The 25,822-nt window shown below is 46.9% G+C and overlaps 1 protein-coding gene across 1 annotated transcript in view; it reads right to left on the reverse strand.

Moving 5' to 3' along the window:
- PRKCH (protein kinase C eta) overlaps window positions 1–25,822 on the reverse strand; it is a 656,855-nt gene that overhangs the window by 181,760 nt on the left and 449,273 nt on the right. The window lies entirely within an intron of this gene.

Here is a 25,822-nt window from a genome sequence, read left to right on the forward strand (position 1 = left end):
CTGCGAAATGTATTGATTTTGTGAGAGTTTTTTAGATCTTACACAACAACGCATGGTGCTGCGCAGCATGTCCTACAGTTAAAAAAAGCGATATGACGTGCCCAGCACTAATCACATCATAGCGTCTTTTTTTACTTTAAGATATAGTGCACAGCAGCTCACGCTGTTGTGTAACATATCTACAAAAACATTGACAAAACCAATAGATTTCACAGAGGCGAAACCTACTGGCTTTGGCAATGCTTGCTTTTTTAATACAAGTGATCTTGCGGGTTTTGTCAAATTATTTTTAGACTACACAATGCTACATGTCTTAAAGTAAAAAAAGCGCTATGACGTGATCAACACTGTGTGCGTCAGAGCGCTTTTTAAACTTTAAGAAATGCTGCACAGCAGTCTGCGCTGCTGTGTAACATGCCTAAAAGCATTAACAAAACCAATAGATTTTGCAGAGACGAAACCTGTTGGCTTTGCAAATGCTCGATTTCGTAGGAGGTTAGCAGGAACCCATGCCTCCTTGTCAAGACAGCAATTGCCAGGACGGTCTTGTGTGAAATGTTATTTGTAGCTGTGAAGCGTGTCCAGTTCCATTAGGAATACAAGCTCACTCGTGAATGGGGGCTTAAAGATTGGGGAGTGTTTGGTAAATGGGATGATTTTCCAGTGACCTCGGCTCTGCTCAGTACAGCCACAGCACCCGTTGATGTGATGTAACCAGGAATGTTTCCGAGTCTTTGTACCGAGATGCGCAGCTGGGATGTGCCTGGGTCTTGTGGTTGAGAAAGGGAAGTGTTCATTGTGTTCAGTTGCCCCAGTTTATACAAATTAAGATGAATACTGACTGCACACAGCATATTGCAGGAAAGGAATTAGCGTACCTCATGCGTATGTATGTATCTCTCAAAAATGTTCTGCTAATCTGAAATAGTCAATCATCTTGTTAGATATGTAAATGCGAAATCCAGCTGTTCTCGGTCTTTTGTTGCTCCGATTATAATTACCATGCTTTTGAAATTCCTTGGTCTGAAATTACTAAGGCTTTGAAAACAATATTCTGGATAACAAATGTTTCCTTCCAGGAAAGGCTGAGGGTGGTGGGGCGGAACTCATGTTTCCGAAAGTAGCTACAGCAGAGGAAATTCTTCCAGAAAAAAACACATACTTTCACACACAGTGTAACTTGCGAATGGAGAGAAAACAACTCAGGCACAACAGCAACAACATAGCCTCCAGCTCAAAAAGTGCTCGTGCTGAACCCAATGGCTTAGTTAAAATCAAAGACACTAGGAAAAAAGAGGGAGATGATTTCTGGGCTGATCGAAGAATGAAAGCTAAAAGCAGCCAGCCACCCTGAGTGCCATGGAGGAAACAAGATGGTCTGTAGATGCACTTGAGTGGAGTGCTAGCAGTGGCATAACAAAGGCCCCTGCAACCCCCGTGCTGCGGGGAGCCCAAGCTCTGGGAGGGGGTGCCTTGTTCTTTGCAGGGGGCCCCACTCCAGTTCCGTTACACAACTGAGTGCTAGGTATCTAATACAATTTAAAAAATGAGAGGGTGAGAGCAATTTAAAAAAAAAAGTACCATCAAAAGCATCCAGCTTCCGCAAGTGGAAGGAGACGGGTACTGTAAGCAGTACTCGGGCCTGTTGCCAGTCTCCACGGCATGACAACGACAGAGGCGAGGAGGAGGCATTGACCAGCGAAGAGTCATGTGGGAACCAGCAAATGGTAAGTAGAGTGATGTGGAACCACGTGGCAACCAGTTATTGGTAAGTAATATGATGTAGAAGTCACATTGGAGCCAGTCAATGGTAAGTCAAAGTAAGAAATGGGTGGACTCTATGACCCTTTTAAGATTTTTTTTTAATGTACACAAGATTTCGCAAGCACAGCACAAGCACTGTGCAGGTGAAACCTAAAAACCTAAAAGCGGCCCACACACGGTCCTGTCAGACCAGTCTTTCTGGCACTGCCAGATTGCCCCCAGTTCGAATCAGTGCCCTGGGCCACACCAACATCGTTTAAGTGTTGCCAGATGTCACAGCTGCAACCCTGGCTGTCATTTTGCGAACATCGTCCACTGCCCTTCACAGCCCTGGTTTCAGGGTTTCCAAAGGTACATTTATTTCATGGATTTCTTTTTAAAATAGCAGCAGCTTCAAACTGAGCTCGTTGTACATGGTAAGCAAAACCCATTTTTTTGCAGGAAGACATGTCGCCTTAGCTACAGGACCAGGCCTCAGACACCATGAAGCACGAGGGCAGGAACGAGCCACTCCACAATGTTAAATAGTGCTCAGCAGGCTAGTGGTGTTTGGGCCTGAGGATATGTGAGTGTGCCTTGTTCATGCTGTGTTGGGCAGCATACCTCTGCTGTGAGTACTCTGCGTTTGCAAAGGCATGACTACTACAACATTGTACAGGCTACACCCTCACAGTTAGAGGCAGAGCTGAAATGACATATATGAGAATGCAAACAGGAAGGCCAAGTGGTATCTTTCAGTGTTTGAAATGAAAGTCCATCAGAAGAAAGATGAGGTGGATACCAAGCAGCGGTAGTAGGAGTAAACTTCTGAAATCTATGTGTTGGTCAGTTAGACAGCGGGGGATTTTCACTTGTTTTGAATCCAGACTAAGCCATTATTTCACTTTATTTATGCTTACAAATAGCTTGCAAGAGGATCTGCCGTGTGTGACTTCAACCATTTCTGGCCTTTTAAACAATCATTCTATGTGTTGGCAGGCTTCACAAACATATGCCTAGTGCTAAAATTACCTGCAATAATGCCTGCCAGCAATTCACAAAAGGATTCCTTGCTGGTATTAATAGATTTACTATAGCAGATTTTTTGCCACACGAGTGAGGGGTAATCTATAGTAGTGAATCCCAAGCACGGGGTGGGTGTTACATGGCGTGGTTAGCTTTGCCAATTTATGAATGTCCACCGACATGTATGTGTCAGGACATTCACAAACTTTCATCTGACCCCTTTCCACACTGGAAAGTCAGAAATTTACTTAAGCCGTGACTCCACTTCTTGGATGGGAAGGAAAATGGACCACCTTTAAATTTTTGACGGGTGCATAGGAGAAGTTCTTCCATCACTATAAAAATGTTTTTGCTGCAAGACAAAAACATGTTCATTGCCCGGCAGGCTTCAATCTCCCGATGATTAATCTATGCAAGGAGGATTTCTTCAAAGGGCAAATAATAACCTATCCGCAAGTCTGAAAACCTGGTGCAGCTTTCAGGTGTACTTTTGAGAATGTTCTGAATTCCATAAAAATGTAAAAGTACATTCAGCACTGTATGTAAATCTCCAGCTGTATTTTTATGCGTGGCTTAGACCCATAATGTTCAAATCAAAACTACAAGAATGCAACCTGCTGTTTACTAAAAATCCAAAGTCGTGTCAAAGTGTCACACACATCGTTGGGTTGTTTGGCAGGTATCCTTCGATGTAACCTTACAGGCATTAGGAAGAGGAGCTGTGTTGTGTTAAAAAAGGAAGAAAAGTTCAATTTCCACTTCATTGACCTTCACTAATTAGGACAAATATTCCCCGAACAGACAAAGGAAGGTCTCAATATATTGAAACAAGACCCCCGAAGTCTACATACACACCAAGTGACCTTTTACATCTTCCTCCGGAGGCAACTCCATATGTTGTGGTCCTGGTAAATGTCCCCCCTATAGGTGATCAACACCGGGAAACGTGTCCGGCATTGAGGAATAAGGCCCTGTACTGGATAGGAACACGTTTGGGTCCTGGGGGGGTGGGGGTCCTCTTCAATGATATAAAAATGGCAAGAAGAGTCAAGTGGATAGGAAACAGGGAAAAAGTAGTGGAAGGAGACTGTGTGGTTCTTTCATTTAAGACCCCAGATTTGGTGCATAGTATCATGCACAAATTAGGTGCTAGACAAGCCACTTGCCAAGGAATTTCACTGCTACCCTTGGGTTTCTTTTATCCAAGATCTTCGGGGCGTAAGGTTAGGAATCTACAATCCGTAAATGAACAAGTACTAAATACCCCGGACTTCAATCCTCTTAGCAATAGATTTCAACCTCTTACAATGCTAGAAGATTTGGATTGACTAACCAGGAACAAGATAGATTTTCCTTATGAATTGGCCCTGGATGTAAATATAGAAAGGCCTACCAAGAACAGGGGAGATGTATCCCACGAGATGGTACCTGATAGGAACATCATAGACATCCATCTGAATCAGGGAAACCGACCCCCTCCAATAACTTATACTCCAGATGACGTACCACCCTTACCATCTATAGAGGAGGCGCACCCCCAACCCCATCAATATATGGAAACAACAATACTCTACTGGAATGTGGCAGGCCTAACTAATAAGATTAATAACGAGCTTTGGGTGAATTTCATTAACGATTTTCCTTGTATCTGTCTTCAGGAGACCTGGACATTAAATTCAGTCCATATAAATGGGTACAAGACATTTCATACACCAGCTATACAGACTAATCACGGCAGGCCAAAGGGAGGCCTATGCACATATATCTCAAATAAGGCGTGGCTACACAACCCAAAAATGCAAATCACGAAAACCTATTATCAAATGATTGAGTGCAATTTGGATCAGAACACGCACCTAGTACTTATCAACTTCTATAATAATGCAACGCCTAGAGAAGTCCCCAAAATGTTAACAGAGATGGGTGAGGACCTAGAGAAAATATGTGCGAGTAATAGACGTGAGACTTTTATTATATGAGGGGGCGACTTTAATGTACATCTTTGCAAGGAACCCACAGGAAATGTGTGCGGTTGGGATACCGAAGACATCGGCATAGGGCCGCACTTTTCACATACCATCCAAGGAGAGGCAATGAACTCAGTGGCCCAAAAACACAATCTGTCTCTTGTAAATGAATTATTTTTCAAATAACTACATTTTAAACCAACCTTTAATGGAAGGGGTGCCAACACAGTTATCGATTATATTTTAATGTCAACACATTTTGCACACTATTTTACTAACTACATAATCCACGACATCGCAATAAGCGACCATTTCCCTCAAAGCCTGGAACTTTCACTAACTCCTGCCACACAGGCTAAAGCCGGAGAGGTAATGATGGCAAACGATATTGTACTAGCCCCGGGTAATGGCTACATACTGAGATGGACTCAGACCGACCCACAGGTATTATTAAAAGATATATTACGTGAACATACCCAAGTGTTCCTTGATTGCCTCAGTGATGATACTGCCCCAGGAGAATGTTTAAGTGCTTTCCAACAGATAACCTATGCCGTAAAAGAAGCCCTCACGACTAGGACGGGAGGGGCAGGGGGTAAGAAAAGGGAAACCGGCTGGTTTGACCACGATTGTACGAAAGCGCACACAAGATTAAAAAAAAGCCCTAAGTGCCCCCATAAGATGTCCGACTGAAATACGTACCTGTAGACTGGCATACAAGACAGCCATAAAAAAGAGGAAACTCGCCTTGAGAGGAAATTCATGGGACAACTTACGCAGAGCTAGTCTGATGAAAGACAATGCCCTCTTCTGGAAAATAATAAATACTCCTGTTATAGGTGACAATGATACCCCTAGAATGGAAATTGCAATTTCGGAAGAGGACTGGATCATGTACTTTTCTAAGATATATTGCCAACCTAATGACAGAGTTCCTCTGGACCCTTTACAGGTTCCAGACCTTGAGGAAGATCCACACCTGGCAGTATCACCTCAGTTTACCTTAGAGGAGGTAGTGGAAGCTATAAACACAAGCAAAGCTGGGAAAGCGCCAGGGCCCGATGGTGTTCCAATCTACCTATATAAAGCCAACACCCACTTATGGGGCCCTTTATTGATGCAGGTACTGAGGGCCATTTGCACACAAGGCCCACCATCAACATGGCATCATTCTATCATTATACCCATATACAAAAAGGGCGATCGCCTTAACCCAGCTTGTTATAGGCCAATTTCTCTCCTCGATACATCAGCCAAATCAGCGGGGAGAATAATTTTAAATAGACTCCAAACATGGGCGGAAGGAAATAACATCCTATCCCCAGTGCAGTATGGCTTCCGCACAGGACTAGGTACAGTGGAACAGGCTCTGAATTTAACTATCCTAGTGGGGAAGTATACGAAGACCAGAGAGGGTAATTTGCACCTGGCCTTTATAGATTTATCCTCAGCATTTGACTGCGTTTTGCATGAGAAGTTATGGGATATTCTAACAAGTATGGGGGTCGAACTAACAATAGTCCATTTCATAAGGGATTTGTATGCTGGGTGCAGAGCAAGAGTAAGGTATGGGATGAGAGGGGAATTCACTAAGTATTTTGGCATATACAGAGGGGTGCGTCAAGGCTGCGTTCTCGCACCACTTCTATTTTCATTATACATAAACAACCTAGAAAGTGAATTGATAAGCAAATGTAAAGACCTTCCACAAATAGGCAAGCGCCCCGTTCCTGCACTCCTTTACGCAGATGATGCAGTACTCATGGCCAGGACACCGCTAGCCCTCCAGAAACTCCTAACCACTTGTATAAACTACATGACAGTCCTGGGCCTCACAGTCAATCGCTCGAAAACGTTCATAATGAACTGTGGCAGGAAACTGAGCAAGTCCTATAATATCACTATTCACGAGGATAAGGTGAAGATAGCTCCCACCTTCTCATACTTGGGCATAATGTTCGACAAACAGGCCACTTGGGCACACTGCGTGAAAACAAAAAAAGATCAGATCATTAAAACAACGGCGGCCTTGAAGATCTTTTCCAAAAACCTAGGCGGGATTTCCCAGTCAAACATGGTAAAAATCTACAAAGCCAAATGTATCCCGGCGGCCACTTATGGATCATGTATCTGGGGGTATACCAACTGCCATGCGATTCAGTTAGTGGAAAATGACTTCCTCAGATACCTGCTAATGGCACCAAATAGCACGTCATCATATATTAGCCACGCGGAACTAGGGGTCCACTTTGTAATTGATTTGATTAAGATACAGCCTCTATTATTATGGCATAAAGTGTGGACCTCTGAGTACACCGGATTAAACAAGGCCATACTATCCGACTGCATGAGCCTAACACACTCGCTTAGAGTTTCCTGGCTGAGATATATTATGAACTTTTTTAAAAATATGGGTTGCAAAGACTATTACCAAAACCCACAATCACTGGAAAAAAAAACCAGGACAGAATTGAGGGCTCTGACACTGAAGCACTTGGATGAACAGAGATGGGAAGTGGAATCAAAAAAATCTACAGTAATGTCTAACCAACTAATTCTGTCGACGAATGCCGTCCAGCCTTACCTAGTAAGCGTGGTAAATCCCCGACATCGATTTGTTCTTACAAGATTCCGCTTAAATATCTTCCATCGGCTAGTAACCTTTCCGATCATGAGTGACTGGAGTACAGTTTTAAGAGCATGTCCATGTGATGCGAAAGCTCCCCAATCCACAATGCATGTGGTCCTCTTTTGTAAATTTTATGATATACCAAGAAAACGTTTTTTATTGCCTTTTTTAAGATCGATTAATTTGCGTCAGTGCCGCAACGCGTATTTTAGCTTACAGATTTTATCCTCTATTGAAATGTGTGGAATTTTAGCAAACTTTTTATGTACAGTACTCTCTGTAAGGAAGTCTATGGGTGTACTGGATTAATTTTATTTGAACATTTGGAATCTCTGGCAAACTCCTTACTCTCTAGAAAATACTGTAATAGAACTCAATTTTGCACTGATGTAAATTTACCAAGTTTTATATACCTGTCCTTGAATGTATTAAGGATGTGCTTTATTACCTTCCCTATTTATCTATAATTTTTCTTATACATATTTATTACTAAATGTGTTACTATTTGATACTTTTATGTCTTGTTGAAAGTCGAATAAAGTCTGTTTGATGATGATGATGACCATTTGGAAATTTAAACTAATACTACAAATGAAAACAGTGTTATTAGTGGGAAAAAGAGGAGTCGTGTATGCACATCTTGGCCACTTGAGCTGACTGGACATGATTCAGATATTTTTCAGTGAGTACATGTGACTTACTCCAGATTTACTTCTGTATTTTCAGACTTTGTTAATTAGGTATTACGAATCTTGGTGAAGGCCCTGTAGGTGTTAGATGTGTGTACTGCTGTACTTTAAAATGCACCACTTGATATCATATTTCCTTGTTTGATTGGCCCAAAGTGCTATACAATTTAACATTTGCTGTAAAATTCTCTATAAATTCATTACATTATTGGGGATTCCTATCGGCTGTGTCAACTGGCAGATAGGGAGTGCCCAAAGAACTGGTCAGGGAAGTCAGTGCGTGGGTCGTGCTTTTTTGGATATTTTTGGACCTGTTTTTTTGGCTGTTTGTGGGCCTGTTTTATTGTCTGCTGGGCTGGACTTTACTGTTCTGTTGATATGCCTTATATTAAACAAACATTGCCTGCAGCATGCTCAAATCCATGCAGTCTTCTATACCCTGAAAAACACTTACGCAACATGTCTTTACGAGTTCAGAACTGCCCCAATTTACAAACACTGGCCACTTTTTAGCTAATTCACTAATGGGGCCACTTTTATTTTGGTGCCTGGGCCTGTTTTCTGTCCTCATCCGACAATGCCTATTGGCATTAGAAGCTAAGTTGCACATTTAGCACTTGAAACTAGACCTGCACTGTGGGCTTGGGGATACGCCTGTACACGATAAGGCTGTGGTGGTCATATACTGAATATATGTCGGAACCACGAATGCTGGAACAACGCATGCCCAACCAATGCAGTAGGAACAACGACCGCTTTGTTACCATAAATGCCTTTACCACAAATGCTTTAACAACGATTTTTCATCGTAAAGTCATTCCTGGTAAAGGCATGAATGAAACAGCATGCGTGGTTCCAGCATGTGACTCCCCCACTCCTAAAACAATCGTACCCCAACTCCCCACCCCACCCCTAAAAACAATTCTACCACTACCCCGACCCCCACCCCTAAAACTTAAACTACCACACCCTAAAACTACTGTGACCCTCCACCCCCATAAAACCTAAAAATACCCCCATCCCCCACCCCGCCCCTAAAACGTCTGTGGCCCCCCACCTCCTAAAACCTAAACTACCCGACCCCCAACCCGCCCCTAAAAACTAAAAATACCTCAACCCCCCCACTCCACCCCTAAAAGACCAGCGACCCCCAAGCCCCAATAAAACCTAAACTACCCTGACGCCCCACCCCTGTCCCTAAAAACAAAAAATACCCCGATCCCCCACCCCGCCCCTAAAACTACAGCGACCCCCCCTAAAACCTTAACTGCCCTGACCCCCCACCCCACCCCTGAAAGCTAAAAATACCCGACCCATCACCCGCCCCTAAAACTACCGTAACCCCCAACCCCCCTAAAATCTAAACTACTCCGACCCCCTACCCTAAAAACAAAAAATACCCTGACCCCGCCCCTAAAAACTAAAAATACCTGACCCATCACCTCCCCCCACCCCTAAAACTACTGTGACCCCCCAACCACTAAAACATAAACTACCCTGACCCCCTACCCCTGCCCCTAAAAACAAAAAATACCCCAACCCTACCACCTCGCCCCTATAACTACAGCGACCCCACCCCCTAAAACCTAAACTACCCGACCCCCCACCCTCGTCCCTAAAACTACCACAACCCCCCAACCTCCTAAAGCCTAAAGTACCCCCACCCCCCACCCCACCCCTAAAAACTAAAAATACCCCAACCCCTCACCCCCGCCCCTAAAACTACTACAACCCCCACCCCGCCCCTAAAACTACCTCGACACCCCCGAAACCTAAACTACTCCGACACCCCACCCTGACCCTAAAAACTAAAAATACCCTGACCCCCCACCCCACCCCTAAAACGGCCCCAGCCCCACTTACCTAACTGCATCCTCCTCAGAAGCCGACTCCCTTCTTCTGTGCCTTAACCACGCATGTGCGTTGGTCAGCCCATGCATGGTTAAGGCACAGAGGAATGAAGTTGTGGTTAACGAAAGTGTTGTTCCGCTTTCGTTGGTCATGACTTCGTTCTTCTGGATTCGTGGTTCGGGATGTTTCCTCATATATGGTCGTGCTGGAGCAACAAAGGCTGTACCCGTGCTTTCAAGGCAACAATGAGCATATGTGGTATAGTATTTGTAAAACTTTAAATATGTTGCTTATTTTAACACTGTTAAGCATAATCAAACCACCAGAATTCCTTCAATTGCAAACCAGAAATATCTATTTTTAATCCTTTACGCACCTCTGTGAGTATTATGTCAATTGTTCATTAACAAGTACGTCCTTATATTGTCAGAGCATCTTTTTTTTTTTTTTTTTTGCAACTGCATAGGTCTTTTAGATATTATACCTTGTTGAGTCCCTCCATTCCAGTCTGTAGAAACTTTGTTAGGGTCCCCAGATTTTCTTACATTTCTGAGGGCATCGCCTACTCCGTACAAAATTATTTTTGACATTTGTGGTGTACTAAAGCATATGACTCATCCCTGTTAATTATACATTAGCATATGATGGCTAGATGGCTAGACCTCGATATTTGTAGGTCAACCTGTGCATATGATACCGTTTTGGAAATCTGAAACTCCGTTTAGGTATCTGAGAATGCGTTTCGGCAAACAATGACTGTCCTTGGCCTTTTAGTTTATTATTGCACAATATTACAAATTACTATGGGGGTCATTACAACATTGGCGGTAAAAGCCGCTTACTGCCGTGTCGAAGACCGCCAATACACCGCCGCGGCCGCGGAATTCCGCCACAGCTATTATGACCCACATCTCGGAATCCGCCGAAATTCAGACACCCAAACAAGTCCGCCACACCAAAGGCCAGTGATAAACTGGCAAAAACAAATCCTCCACCATCACGCCAACAGAAACACGCCCATGCTATTACGACTCACGAATCCACGCGGTGGTCTTTCAACTGCTGTATTCCATTGGCGGTACACACCGCCGCGCTCAAAATACACACACATCTCCAAAACACCGCCACATTGGACAATTCAAAATACACACATGTGATACACATACAAACACCACTCCCACACACCCAACACAATATAAAACACACACCCACATCACCCACAAACCCCTACGAACCAAAATTATAGACGAAGGCGAGAGAGAGAGCACAGCAATAGACAACCCCACCACACAGAGGCACACAACACCATCACCCACACAACATCCACGCACAAAACACCCCACACCACTACACATCACCACACTCATCACCACATACACCACCCCACACATCACCTACACCACCCCATGGCACGCCAAAGACACCCCAGGTTTTCGGAGGAGGAGCTCAGGGTCATGGTGGAGGAAATCGTACGGGTAGAGCCACAGCTATTTGGATCACAGGTGCAGCACACCTCTATAGCTAGGAAGATGGAGCTATGGCGAAGAATCGTGGACAGGGTCAACGCAGTGGGACAGCACCCAAGAAATCGGGACAACATCAGGAAGAGGTGGAACGACCTACGGGAGAAGGTGCGTTCCGTGGTCTCCAGGCACAACATCGCGGTTCAGCGGACTGGCGGCGGACCCCCACCTCCTCCCCAACAACTAACAACATGGGAGGAGCAGTTCTTGACCATTATGCATCCTGAGGGCCTCAGAGGAGTCCGTGGAGGAATGGACACTGGTAAGTCAAATCTTAACTATCATATCCCCAACCCTACCTGCATGCTATCACACACCCCCACCCTCACTCCCTCCCCTATCACTCCAACTCCTCACTAATGTACTAATCACACAAACCACCCATCCCAACACCAAGCCCTGCATGACACAACAAAGCATGGACACCCATCACTAAAGCATGCCCACTGCACATACCCATAACAACCCCTAACCAACATCACACAAGCCCCCACACAGGAATGCTAGCACTGGGGTACACGCTCACCCACCCATTGCACACCATGACACACACAGATGCAATAATCATGCTTTTACACCCCTGCAGGACCACTACCTAACGTCACCAGACAGGAGGGTCCAGACATCTCTACCCCACCCACAGAAGAGGCCCACAGTGATGACAGCAGCTCTGGCCAACTGGATCCAGATGAACAGCCCGCACCATCGTGGGCCTCGGGACAGTCGGTTCCCCTCGCACAGGCACAGCCCAACACTGACCTTCCACCCTCTGGAAACACCAGTACAGCACCCACCCAGCGGGCCCATACCTCCGTCCCCAGGACACGTCAATCAGCTGTGTGTCCACCACTACAGGGAACCAAGGATAACCCACCACCCCAACAACAACAGGGACCTGGGGGCAGTGGTAGTGGGCACACGGTCCAGGGGACGGAGGCCCAGGAACACAGGGAACTGGAGGGCTGCTGTGCGACAGGGGGCGGACAGGCCAAGGGAACCCACTCTCCACGAGGCCCTCTCCTCCATCATGGGAGCATACCACCACTCCCAGGAGACGATGGCTACGGTCCTGGCCAATTTTCAGGAGACCCAGCGCCTGCAGGAGGAACAGTATTTGGGGTTGAGGGAGGAACTCAGAACCATCAGCTCCGCCCTGAGCACCATCGTAGGGGTGCTGAAGGACATACAGAACACCATGAGGGACACCATGGCACTCCAAGGGGCCCCTGACACTAGCCTGGACGATGAACTGCCCACCACCTCCGCCGGTGCTAGTGGACAGGATGCCCCGCCACAGGACCACCACACCAGCACCCCACCCCCTGCAGACGGAGAACCACCCCGCAAGCGGTCCCTGAGATCCAGAAACAGGACAGAGCACGATGGCAAGACCCCCGCCAAGAAATGAGACCACCCTGATTGTCATCCCACTGTCTCACTTTGTAACCCTGTCCATATTGGAACTGCCCCAGCTCCACTTCCTATGCCCATATGGGCAGTGCACCTGTGAGACTAATAGACTGTACTCTGCCATGGACATTCCTCCACCATCACCCATCACCATTTTACCACCCCCTCCAATAATTAGCACTTCAATAAACACCCTTAAACCACAAAACAATCTGGAGTCAGTCTGTGATTTTGAAAATGTGTATTAGCTATGACAATGACAAAATACGTTAAAAAATGTAATGTCAACATACCTATGTCACACATCACAAGTCCATGAAGGATGCAAGCAGATGACACACGTTGGCAACCACACCTGTGAAACCGTAATGGAAATGTACAACTCAGTTACCAAATACTGCTTGAAATTGACAGACAGGATAGATGTAGAAGTGTGAAAGTAAATGTATTAGTAAAGAAAGTGTTCTCACCTGTGTGTCACTGGAAATATTGCTGTATGACTGAGTCTCTGTTGTCAATGTCTTCTTCTTCTGCTTCCTCCTCATCACTGTCCACAGGCTCCACAGCTGCCACAACACAGTCATCTGGACATCCTCCTGCAGAAAAGGCACCTGCCTTCGCAAAGCAAGATTGTGAAGCATAGAGCAGGCGATGATGATCTGGCACACCTTCCTTGGTGAGTAGAATAGGGAACCACCTGTCATATGGAGGCACCTGAACCTTGCCTTCTAGTCTGCCCATGGGCCTCATTGTAGCGTTCCTCTGCCCTGGTCCTGGGATTCCTCACTGGGGTCAATAGCCATGACAGGTTGGGGTAACCAGAGTCCCCTAATAGCCACACCCGGTGCCTCTGGTGTTGACCACACTCTGGACAACACGTTGGAAAACATAGGCTTGGACATCCCTGATGCCATGGCCACTGTTGTTTGAAATGACCCACTTGCTAGGAAATGGAGCACAGATAGCACCTGCACTTGAGGGGGATTCCAGTGGGATGGCGGATTGGTGACATAAGGTCTGGCTCCAACTGGGTACACAGTTCCTGGATTGTGGCACAGTCAAACCTGTAGGTGATGAATAAATGTCGCTCCTCCATTGTCAACAGGTCCACCAGCGGTCAGTACACCGGAGGATTCCGCCATCTCCTCACATGTCCCAGCTGACGGTGCCTAGGAAGGACAACAGCGACGCAGAGTCAAGCAATTCAGAGGTATGTAACCACAGCTACACAGAACACAAAACAAATTCCAAAAAGTTGTCTGTATGTGTGTTGAGTCCAGGCCTAGGTATGTGTGACGCAGTTGAAAATGAAGCCATGTGGGCCCCTGAAATGGCGGATGCCTGACCTCTAAAGTGGGACAATGGGATGTGAGGTAACTGCGCTGGCGTTGTACACCGTCACGGTAGGCGGTCGTACACCGCGGCACAATGCTGCATTGGTTAACATTGGACCTATGGGTCCCAGGAGCCAATGACGAAGTGCGCCGGCGGTGATGATACGCACCGCCGCAGATGTCACCGCCGCGGACGTGACCGCCATTTTCTATCTGTTCAATCACTCGATACCTGATCTTCGACAGGAGAGGACCTACACTGCAAGTGCTGCTGTGACCTCGGTCTGGAAGAGACAATGGCACGTGCGTCTGGGGAAAGGGCCCCTGTCTTCACTGCACAGGAGTTGGAGAAACTCGTGGACGGGGTCCTCCCCCAGTAAACGCTACTCTACGGTCCTCCAGACCAACAGGTGAGTACATAGGGTGCAAGTTGTATGGGCTATGCCTGGGTGGAGAGGGCTGGATGTAAGAAGGAAGGGGGCAGAGTTCTGCGAGCATGAAGGGCTGTGAATGCATGTGCCACATGGCAAGGGCAGGGATGAGGGCCAATCACTTCGACGGTGCAGTTGGTAATGACTTCTCTTCTTCCCCTGTACATGTCATGTAGGTCAGCTCCCACCAGAAGAAGGATATTTGGCGTGCCATCGCCAAGGACGTCCAGACCCTGGGGGTCCACCAGAGACGGAGCACCCACTGCCGTAAAAGATGGGAGGACATTCGCCGCTGGAGCAAGAAGACGGCGGAGGCTCAGCTGGGGATGGCCTCCCAACGTGGGAGGGGTGCCCGTCGCACCATGACCCTCCTGATGTTCCGGATCCTGGCGGTGGCCTACCCTGAGTTGGATGGGCGCATGAGGGCATCACAGCAGACACAAGGGGGTGAGTACACTCTCATTCTGCTGACTTTGCGCGCAGTGGAGGGGTCTGGGAGGGGGAGGAGGGCTGTGGGTTTCCCTAGGCCAGGGCGAGTTCCGTAGGCTAGGCCCCTCCGTAATGCAGGCCATGTGCCACTCCACCCCACCTCTGTAGAGTGCCAAGTACAGGTATACATGCCCCTGTGTCATCTATGTGTGCAGATGTCCACCATAGCCATGTAGGCCATATCCCAGGAACTACATCTGTAGAGCCCAAGAGCGCGGCGCAGTGCAGGGGGCTGCTGTGTCTGTATTGTCCGCCAACGGTAACGGTAAGCCATGCACTCAACCTGTCTTTCTTCTGTTTCCCCACCCCTTTTTGTGCTCTCCCTGTTCTTTTGTGCACCAGCATCATCAGGCGGAGGTACAGTGGCACCGGAGCATGAGGGGGCTGCATCCCACATGGTCATGGAGGGCCACACCACGGACTCAGAATACACCAGTGGGACGGAGTGCGAGGGGAGCTTCACGGCAGTCACCGGATCAGCAACCATCGACACGGACTCGTCCTCCGATGGGAGCTCCCTTGTGGTGGCGGCACCATCTGTGCCCCCCACTTCTACAGGTACAGCCGCCACCCCCCCTACCAGCACCGCCCTCCCAGCAGCCCCTCAGCCTTCGCCCCGTGCCCGCTCACCCAGGAGGGTGGGCATCACCTTCGCCCCAGGCACCTCAGCCCCTGCCCCTGTCACCCCTGCTGCCCTCAGTGCGGAGGCCATTGACCTCCTCAGGTCACTCACTGTTGGGCAGTCTACCATTGTGAATGCCATCCAGGGTGTAGAAATGGAGTTGCAACACACTAATGCATTCCTGGAGGGCATTCATTCTGGTCAGGCTGCCCATCATCGAACCCTGCAATCTCTGGCCTCAGCACTGATGGTAGCCATTGTCCCTGTGTCTAGCCTCCCCCCTCCAACTTCCTCCACCCAGACCCAATCCCCTGTACCTCAGCCTATCCCAAGCACACCATCAGACCAGCCTGCACACACCTCAACACACAAGGGCAGCTCAGGCAAACATAGGCACCACACATCCCACAGGCACTCACACAAGCATCACCCACATACAGACACAGCAACATCCACTGCCTCCACTGTGTCCCCCTCCTCGTCGTCTCCCTCCTCCCTCCCAGTGTCGTCTACACTCTCACCTGCATGCACTACCACTACAGCCACTAGGACTCGCACCAGAACACCCAGCACCACACCCCGCTCACCTGCACTCACCACCCCCACTACCATTTACACGTCACGTGTCCTCTCCCAGTGTGTCTGTGACGCCCCCTCCCAAAGTACACAAACGCGGGCACACACACACCCAACATCCATCCACCTCACGACAGCCTCCAGAACATGCACCTTCACCCAAATCATCTAAAGTTACACCTCCTACAACCACCTCCTCTTCCTCCACTCCCGACCCCCTCCAGCTACCCGTCCCAGTGTTCGTCAGAAACTTTTCCTGAGCAACGTTGACCTCTTTCCCACCACCCCCCCTCCAATTCATAGGTCCCGTAGTAGCACCTCAGCCCAAAAATCTCCGGTACCAGTGGTGCCTGTTGGAGGTATGTGAGTGCACCGGGCACCAGGGCAGCCAGTGTGACACGGAGCCAAAGCACAGCCAGTCCCCCCGTGAAGCACCAGAAGTTGGACAGTGCCCGATGGGAGAGGCTGAAGACTCCTGCCGGCAAAGCCGCTCACAAGGGTCCCTGGGGGAGTGTCGAGTCAGCTGTGACTCCTCCCAAGGTGGGGAAGGGGCAGAAGAAATCGCCAAAGTCTGAGAAGAACAGCACGGCGGAGAAGGCCGCCATCATCCCCGCTGCCCAGGACGCCACCGCCAGCCCCATCGTCTCTGGTCAGGAGACCACCGCAAGAGTCAGTGCCCAGGAGGGCAGCACATTCGTCACTGGTCAGGAGACCACCGCCAGAGTCAGTGCCCAGGAGGGCAGCACAATCGTCAGTGGTCAGGAGACCACCGCCAGAGTCAGTGCCCAGGAGGGCCCCGGCAGCCACAGCCCCGCTGGGCAATGAGGGACCGCCATGGCACACACCGCTGAACAGGGCAAGCACCTCTGAACAGGGCAAAGACCGCCATGGCAAGCACTGCTAAACATTACAAGCACCGCTGAACAGGGCAAAGACCGCCATGGCACACACCGCTAAACAGGGCAAGCACCGCTGAACAGGGCAAAGACCGCCATGCCAAGCACCTCTGAACAGGGCAAACACCGCTGAACAGGGCAAAGTACGCCATGGCAAGCACCGCTGAACAGAGCAAGCACCGCCAACTCAAGCACCGCTAGCCCATGTGCAGCAGGGGCAGTGACGGAACTGGGACCGTCACGGGGAAAGTGATGCACTCTGGGCACCAGTCCCCCTCCAGAACCAATGGAGAACAGCATCCACTACCTCAGTCCTTAACAGGATGAAGCACTCTAGGCACCAGTCCCCCTCCAGAACCAGTGGAGAACAGGGGGAACCAGTGGAGAACAGAATACACTACCTCAGTCTTTAACAGGATGAAGCACTCTGGGCACCAGTCCCCCTCCAGAACCAGTGGAGAACAGCATCCACTACCTCAGTCCTTAACAGGATGAAGCACTCTGGGCACAAGTCCCCCTCCAGAACCAGTGGAGACTGTTATCCACTTGAGAGACTGTGGCTTTGCACTCCCCAGGATGGTACAGTGGGCAAACCACCCACTGCAAAGACTTGTGAGACTGTGGCTTTGCACTCCCCAGGATGGTACAGTGGGCAAACCACCCATTGCAAAGACTTGTGAGACTGTGGCTTTGCACTCCCCAGGATGGTACAGTGGGCAAACCACCCACTGCAAAGACTTGTGAGACTGTGGGGGTCATTCTGACCCCGGCGGGCGGCGGGAGCCGCCCGCCTGGAGGGAACCGCCGAATTACCGCACCGCGGTCAAAAGACCGCGGCGGCCATTCTGGCTTTCCCGCTGGGCCGGCGGGCGACCGCCAGAAGGCTGCCCGCCGGCCCAGCGGGAAACCCCCCTCAACAATGAAGCCGGCTCCGAATGGAGCCGGCAGAGTTGTAGGGGTGCGACGGGTGCAGTGGCACCCGTCGCGATTTTCAGTGTCTGCAAAGCAGACACTGAAAATCATTATGGGGCCCCGTTAGGGGGCCCCTGCACTGCCCATGCCAGGGGCCCCACGACACCCGTTCCCGCCGCCAGGAACAGGATGGCGGGAAGGGGGTCGGAATCCCCATGGCGGCGCTGCAAGCAGCGCCGCCATGGAGGATTCCCTGGGCCAGGGGTAAACCGGTGGGAAACCGCCGGTTGCCCTTTTCTGACCGCGGCTTTACCGCCGCGGTCAGAATGGCCCAGGAAGCACCGCCAGCCAGTTGGCGGTGCTTCTGCGGTCCCCGGCCATGGCAGTCATGGACCGCCAGGGTCGGAATGACCCCCTGTGGCTTTTCACTCCCCGGGACGGTACAGTGCGCAAACCACCCACTGCAAAGACTTGTGAGACCGTGGCTTTGCACTCCCAGGATACATCAATGGGCCTGGAGCCCCGTCGTGGATCTGGCGTGGTGCTGTCATCCGGCTGAGGTGTCCCCCCTTTCCATGCCCCTGAGGTGCCTGTTGTATTTCTATCTGATGCCCCAGCAGTGTTCTCTCCGTTTCTGGACAGGTATCGTGTGTGGGCATCACCCATGCAATATGGGCCCAGTGGTCCACGGACATTGAATGGTGCATACCTGCACTACTAATCGTGATGTATATTTTTGGAATGTGTATATATTTCTGTATATATTAGCTTACTGTATTTTGATACATTACAATGGTTGTACTCATTTCCTTTTGTCTTTGCATTCTTCCAGGGGGGTTGGGGGTTGTTACTGTGATGTTTGGAAATGCATTGGTGTGTGTGCTGTAGTGTGCGAGGGTCGGGGTGGGGGTGTTGCGTGTGTGTGTCCCTGACTTTTGCCTCCCCTATGTCGTAGGTGTAGTACTCACCATTGTCTTCGGCGCCGGCGTTGCTGATGTTCGTAGAGGAGTAGGAACACTATCGCAGGGAGTATTTGGAGTTCCGGCTCCATGGTGCCCTCCTTCCTCGTGGAGTGTGTTAAGGTGAGCGTTTTCCAATTGAAATGCCTTTTTCCGCCGTGTTTTTATCCACGGTGAATCCGCCCCGGAAAAGGTGGCGGATTGGCCTGTTGTAATACTGTGGGCGGTACTTTGTCTTCCGCCTGTCTGTTGGCGGTGACCGCCGAGCTGCTTGTCTGTGCCGCCGTGGTGGTCGGAGTGTTAAAGTGGCTGTCCTTGTTGGCGGTTTCCGCCACGGTCATAATTCCCTTTTTTTTCCCGCCGGCCTGTTTGCGGTATTACCGCCGCTTTAACCCCGTCCGCCAGGGTTGTAATGACCCCCTATATTTGGTATACCTGTATATGGTTAGGTGATGACGAACATTGACAAACCATTGGTGCTCCTATAGTGTATCACAGTAGCACTGTAATGAATACATTGTATGGTAACAAACATAGACATCTGTTTGCTTTATTGAGGTCAAAGGTCGTGCTATGGCACATCCTTTGCTTATGGGTCAAGGGCACGTGATATCACTTCTGTGTCACCTGGCATCAATATCCATGCTAAAACAGCATGCCCTATGGTGATATACATTTTATTTGCATATATTTCTGATTGACATACGATTTTCATTACTGAGTCAAAAATGACTACTTAGGGATTCATATGAGATTTGGACAGGTGAACATATTATTTGACTAAAAAATTGTAACTCCAAAGCGAAACGTCCACAAAAAGTATTCTTTGCATAATAAAGTATTTTCAAAGTTTTGAATGCTTTAATGACCAACATTAATTCAAGGCCATGGGGTATAGCAGTTTAGTGCAATCGAGCTAGTGTGTCAATGAGTGTGGATAAGGAAAAGCTCTCCTTCTGTGAGTTCATTCATAATTTATACATGTCTATCAGACACTGATCAACATTACATTTTTCATTATGCTTTTTTCATTTCCCAACCGCACACTGGCACTAGTGCACAATTTGTGAGTCATTGGCAGGTAGACAAATTAAACAGATTCAATAGAAGATCAAACACTCAACACACTAATGTTTAGATTGAATTTAGTATTCTGTGGTTCTGCATCCAGCATTGGTTAAATGGTGTACCTTGGATCGTACAGCTCTACTGAACTCCAGACTAATATTCAATATTATATTTATGGACAAGGTCCTCGAGAGAGGAGAGAACCAGACACTCTTGAATTATTGAAGGTCTTGCACTTAAAGGGATAGTCTGGATATTGCTGCAGGGTCCTGATGATCTCTTGAGGGTTTATGTTTAGGTACACTGTGTAGGCTTCTCCTTTGCCTAAGGGAATGTTTCTTTATGAACTCATGCTTTCGACCGCTTGGAATACCATTCAAATTCCTGTTTGCATTGTAATGCATGAGGACTATTACACAAGCAAAAAGCATACTCAAAATCACACTTTTTGTCAAAAAAATTTTTTAATCTCATGTATGCAGTACCACTACCACCATCAACACAACCAACAGCAATACCACCACCAACAAAAGCTCCACAAATACCATACTACTACCAATACCATATCATCACCAGTAGTACCAACTCCTTGCTATCACTTATCGGACGCAACTACTAATACCAAACATCATTATGACCAACATCACCTCATACCACTTATACCATTCAAACCACCACCAGTACCATCAGTAATGCCTTTGGCACCACAGACACCTCCACCAATAAAGCCACCAACACCAATAACATCACTATGCCTAATCTACACCATTACCAATATTACAACTAATAGCATAATAGCACACAACCAATACCACTGATGCCACCACTTGCAATATCACCACCAATATCACCAAAGTCACCACTACTAATACCACAACCACAAATACTACCACTTCCACCAATGTCCCACCACCACCACTTCAAATACTTCCTCCACTATCAATACTATCACTGAAATACCAATACCACCACCATTGGCAATATCACACCAACAGCACTTATATTACTAGTACTGGTACTACGAAAATCACCACCACTAATATCGTCTTCACCGATACCACAATTATCATCACCATTGCTACCAAGCATTGGCAGATCCAATAGGCCTAACTTAACTGTAATATCATAGGGAAATACGTTTCTGCATGCTTATGTTTGCATGTGTTGTCACATTAAATTCAGACATATTTGCTTTGCCATTGTTTGTTATATTTCAAGTTATCCCTGAAGTGATGTCTCTTCTTGCATCCCTGCTACATTATATGATGGTAGAGATCATCTGCTGACACCAGCCTCAACACCATACCTGTGTAGATGATACAGAGATGTAACTAAAAGTAAAACAAAGCCGTCAGGAACATTTTATACATACACATTACCTGCCTGAGATCAGATCATGTATAATACCTATATGTTCAAGGTAAAATGTTCATAGTTATATTGTACTAATAATTGCAGTACTCAATCTTGATTCTAGATGAAGAAACACAAGAACTGTGTTTTCTTGCATTTAAGGCTAGTGCTTCTAGAAAATACATACAACCATTATTTATGTATCATTTCAATAAAAGAGTAGAATTACAGTTTTCTAAGAACCATATGGTCTCTGCCTGTTGTGGGATAAAAAAAATAAATTAATTTATTCTGTTGTAACCAGCAGAAGAAAATAGTGTAAGGATTTACATAGGCACACTCATACCTAAGCTCCTGAACACTGGCTTCATGCAGCAACTTTGATTTCAACTGGTCCACAAGATCAGACCAAGAAACACTACAAAAGATGCAGCCATGCCCTACAATAGCACGCTTCCTAAATCACAAGCAAGTGTGACAGTTGGCAAGACTAAACCCTTCACACTAGATGGACACCCTATAGCTACATCAGCAGATTATTTCTTCAGAACCAACATGAAAAGGAAGACTTTCCATGGCCTCAGAACATCATTTTGCAAAATGGGACATAACATCTAGTCTTCTAGAACCCTTTACAATGTGGAGTGCCACAAATGACAAATCGTCTGAATACACTGAATTGGGGGATCTAGAGACCTTCTTAGCCTGGAATAAACAGAAATGGAAATCTCCACCGAAGTGCATGCATAGAAAAAGAGTGCCACCCAGAATGGAAATGCAGTCTGCAGCATCATTAAGATCACCGAAAGTTCCAAGGGCACTCAATCACAGAGTGTGTGAACCAATTTGTAGAGGCTCTCAAAAAGGACAAAGATAAAGCTCAACACCTGAATGAGGTCTCCGTTCCATTTCTTCTTTATCATCTCAAAGATTTGGACACTCATAATTCCCCCGGTCCCTACAATGACAAAACAATGTGTACATATAATCCTTACTTCCCTTTGGAATCCTTACCCTATTTGAATTTTGTTGCTCTCCCTTCCTTTTACCTGGGCACTATACTACAGACATCGCTCCATACACAGCCCAGTTTCACATTTGCATAAACTCTTAAGTAGGTCACTACAGACTATAGACATTATACAACCGTTCCCCAACACAACCCTATCAGAAATGGTAAGCACGACTGCTATAAACACAATACCTAAATCCCTTAAAAGTCTCTTGCTCAATGGCTCAATGTCAATGGATGTCCACATTGTATTAAAAGTAAGAACATCCTATTGAACCTCACCTCCAAAGAAACAGACTGATGTAGGTCTTTTGCAAGAGACTCGTCTGTCAACTAAAGACAAAAACAAAAAGAGACTGAGTTGACAGGGCCATGATTAGAAGTAAAGCGGCAATTGCTACCACTGCCAATACCCCTCGCCTTAGTTGCAAGGATTGTAGAGATGCAAAATTCCTTGAAAAAACATTATCATACAGATACAGATTACACACAGAAGGAAGATACATGTTCGCAAAGCTCTCATTAACTGACAAATCTGTCATAGTAGGCTAAATATACAACCCAATCAGTCTAAAACAGCCTTGGTTTTAACCATATTCTGAACCCTTACAGAATTTGTCCCCTTACAAACACTGATATGAGCATTGACCCAATCATGGACTCAGTCTGGCCAATTTGATTACAACAATGGACATGACAGAGCAATCCTTTGCAATTTGATTGATGATCATGGCCTAACGTATTGAGTATGCTGAATTAGATAGTCAAAAACTACATCTTCATCTCAGGCTCACTTCTGTCAAAAGGCTGTGGGATACTAGAAGCTGATGTATGAGACCATTCCTCATTGTTTCTGACTCTACATTTGACCTTACATTTTCAATGGCTAACCTGTGGAGAGTGAATGTTTCTTAATATTAGATGCCAGCAGAAAAACATACACTGCAAGATCACTTCTGGATGTACCTCACAGATACTAAAAGCTCAGTTACATCAGTAGAAATTCTCCGGGTGGCCTGGAACTCCCCAGTGAGTGCCATGATGATGAAAGACATAGCCACAGCTAACACAAATTTGGGCCTCACATGAGGCTGGCAGTCCTAGGACCGACAGCCTTGCGGTGATGGTCGGTCCGTTGCAACTGTGATGGTCCGACCGCCATTTAAAAAAACCTGGTGGGCGGACCCACCAGGAGACTGCAGTCCCTGCCGGGAACATGGTTCCTGACATGGTGACAGCAGCTGGAGTTGTAACCAGCCAGGGCGGTGCTGGATGTAGCGCCGCCTGGCTGATTACAGCCCTACTTTCCGCCAGCCATTCATGGCAGGGACTCCGCTATGAAAAGGCTGGCGGAAAGCCAGTGCTGGGGGACACGGGGGTCTCTGCCCAGCACCAGCGGAATGCGCAGACAGTGCGCATTCTGAGGGTGCTGGAGTGCTAAGGTATTGGCCTCGGGTCCCTCACAGGAGCCGAGGCCAATATAGTAGCACTCCGGGGAACAAATACCTCAAACACACTACTCAGCTGAACAAATAAGCTCTGGAAAAGGCAACATTGTTTTTGAATTCCCTCTTCATTTTGACTACATCATTCTGAACAAGTTGAAAAAGCAGAGAGACTCTTGACAGTACAACTTAAAGAAAAGGAATCTCAATCGAAAGTACTAGCCACCTGGGAACTAGACCACAGGACACTGTAGAGGCTTCTACCACCTTCTCTAAAGATCTTCACAAATACAGGGTTGCTGATGAGACAGATAAAGAATCTACCATTTCAGCCTTTGTAAATTTGCCTAGTCTATCAGATGATAGAAAATTCTGCTCAGTTGGGAATGTACTAAAATAACAAATAGCTGAAGCTATAACTGATCTACCATATAAGTCTGCAGCTGACGTTTCCCTGGAGAATTCTTCAAAGTGTACAATGCATAGTTTGTGGGGGTACTCTAGGAGGTTTATAGGGAGGCAGAAGTCACTACTCAATATCATTTACCTCCAATAGGGCAATGAGCATGGTTTCACCAACAACTTGAAAAGGATCACTTCAGCTACAGCAGCTACTGCCCAGCCTCACTCATTAATGTTAACATGGAAATTGTGGCAAAGATACTGGTGAACAGGCTCAAGAAGTTGATCAATCTTGTCATTCTTCATTGACTGGTGGGTTCTGTCTCATCTGTTCTGGTGTACCAAGGGCTAGCCTGAGGATGTTATCACCCTGTATGTTGTTGCTAAAAAGGCATTTAGCAGGTTTGAGTGGAGGTATCTTTTTCAAACTCATGTGAGGGCATGCTGGCAAATACATTGAGATCCAAAGTGTGCTGGTCAAATAACAATCGTACAATGCAGATAAACTACACAGGTGTTTTCTCATCTATTTCTGCTTTTCGTAGAGGTGGAAGACACTGATCTCTCTGCCCCATCATTGTTGATACAGGCTCTTGTACCTCTAGGTGCAGCAATCAGACAGTCAGCTCACATTAATGAGCAGAAAGGAAATTTCATTCAGAATTTTAGTGTCTCAACCACAAATGTGTGTAGGTAGGACACCAGGTTAAAGTTATGCAGGTCGTCCGGGGCATATCTGCTGTCCTTTAGTAAAGATGTGATCTGGCCAATTTTTAGCTTCTTAGGTACTGTTCCTTAGATCAGGGAAACATTTGTTCGGCTGGTCTATGTTGCAAGGTTTCTGCATTGGTGCATGGCTGGCAAAAGTGTGCCAGGTCAAGGAGCAAAGAGAACAGCACCACATTTTACAACGCTGTACATCAACTTTAGTTGCTGTGCTGTGTTGCATGACTTCTTAATAAATCTGGCCTCAAAAAACAACCAAGTTTATGTTCATAATAATCTTAACACCGTCATTTAACCCCCATTTAACTATACACCATCAAAATCCAGTACACATTTGACTCTCTTTTGAGGACCGCCGTGCCGCTCTGATTATATTGGATTCTGAAAAAGTGAAGCCTGTTAAAACATCCAGAAGGTTACAATTTTGCCTCTTCTCTTTTGTGCTTAAACCTTGCTCTGGACTCACCTGCAATGCACTTATATAATGACTGTTTTATAGTATGTTTCACTTATTTTAAAGTATGTTTTACTGTTGATCTCTGAGTCAATCTAAATCAATAAACTGAAAATGAATTGAGCTCAACTGCAAAAAATCATTTTGCTGCACCATTATTTAACAGTTTAAAATGCCTCCAGGGGACAATTCATAATTTTTTATATCCAGAGACATCTTTTTTTTAAAATAAACTCAAGCTTCTAAAAATACTGCCCAATAATCTTGAATAAACAAGATATATATATATATATATATATATATAT

This window comes from Pleurodeles waltl, chromosome 9 (assembly GCF_031143425.1).
Source record: "Pleurodeles waltl isolate 20211129_DDA chromosome 9, aPleWal1.hap1.20221129, whole genome shotgun sequence".
Taxonomy (NCBI): domain Eukaryota; kingdom Metazoa; phylum Chordata; class Amphibia; order Caudata; family Salamandridae; genus Pleurodeles; species Pleurodeles waltl.